This window comes from Panthera leo, chromosome F3, assembly GCF_018350215.1.
Source record: "Panthera leo isolate Ple1 chromosome F3, P.leo_Ple1_pat1.1, whole genome shotgun sequence".
In the NCBI taxonomy this organism is placed as follows: domain Eukaryota; kingdom Metazoa; phylum Chordata; class Mammalia; order Carnivora; family Felidae; genus Panthera; species Panthera leo.
Window position 1 is genome coordinate 7,745,971 of NC_056696.1, and position 1,638 is coordinate 7,747,608.

Consider the following 1,638-nt stretch of genomic DNA (forward strand, 5'->3'; position numbering starts at 1 on the left):
GTGAAGCCATGGAGCAGAGATGACCTGAAGCTCCTTCTGCCTTACCAATGACCTTTCCACACAAAGGCTGGCATTTTCTTCCCTCAGCACTGTTTCCCAGGTGAAGTGATTGCTGGGTAACCACCAGAGCATCTGTGTTGCCATAGCGATGGGCATGTTTGAAGCAAGAGTATCCAGCTCTATCTGAGGTGGGTGGAGGAGACCGCTGGAAAAACCTGTAGAGGCTTCTGGAGGATCAGGACTGCGTGGGTAGGAGGAGCAGAGAAATATGAAGGCAAGTTCAATCTATGGCTGAAGACACAGCCAGAGTCCAAACCAGAAAAAGCTGACCTGATGTCCAATCTCCAGGGTGAGGGTGGGCCTGGGCGCAGGAGATCAAGTGCAGATCCAGAACGAGGACCACGGTAGAGCAGAGAACAGTAGAGCAGTAGAGCACAGAACCAGGGCAGGTGAAACAGAAGCGGGCCAGCGCCTGCCGTGAACTGAATGGGGCTGCCAGGAGGCTCATTTACAGGGGCACCAACAGGGCCTCTCAGGTGTCTGGAGAGGCCTGGACGATTTCCATTTTTTGAGGCTCCGGAGAAAACATAAAAATGAAGAGAAGTTAAAATAGGATTGCGAAACACTGTTGTACGTTAAATGTTTGTGTTCGCCAAACTAATGTTTAACAAAAATCAATACAACGTGTGTGACACTTGCAAGATGATAATAGGTTTGATTTCTTTTTTTTTTAAGTTTTTTAAATTTATTTTTGAGAGGAAGAGACAGTGCAAGTGGGGGGAGGGGCAGAGAGAGAGAGAGAGAGAGAGAGGGAGAAAATCCCAAGCAGGCAACTACACTTAGTGTGGAGCCTGACACAGGTCTCAATCCCACAACTGTGAGATCATGACCTGAACCAAAATTAAGAGTCAGGTGCTTAACCTAGCCACCCAGCTGCTCTTGACTATAGGTTTTATTTAAGAATAGTGGCCAACGTTTAAATCTAAAGCTCCCGATGAATATGGAGTACTGAGATTGATGACACCCCTGTAACACCCCATCGAGGAAGCGTTAGGTACCAGCTATATGGTACTGGGCTGGCCTGACCTAATGTAAGGCAGAACACTGAAACAGATAAAAGCATGAGCTGGGGGAATGAGGCCCTGAGAGGGATGGTGGGGGGGGGGGGGCAGTGGAAAGAACAGACTCTGTTCCCAGTGCTCCCGGGGTCACTGGGAAAAAGCAGAACAAGTCTCCTCGAGGGTCGTTTCACCCCAGCCTGACTTCATCATTCAATGCTGTGTTACTTTAGAACCACAATCCCATCCCTTTCTGCATCGATTGCTTTTCTCATTGGAACAAAAGGGCTATGTTCCAACCCCATCAAGAAGCCTATAGGCAGATTTCAGTAGACTAGTTGGGCGTACCCTTTCAGACAGTGTCCACTCCCTTGGTGATTCAAAACTACTCTTGATGTTGGCTTTAGCTAAGCATTGTGAAAATCATTTCTGCCCTACAGAGAATAGTTTCTGCTACATTTCAGAATCAGTGGGAAATACTTCAAGTTATTTCACACAGGTACTTTTTTTGCTCAGCTCATGTCCGAGACAATAAGGTCTTTGCACTACTCTTGCAGGGAAAATAAAGGAGCAGGTGTTT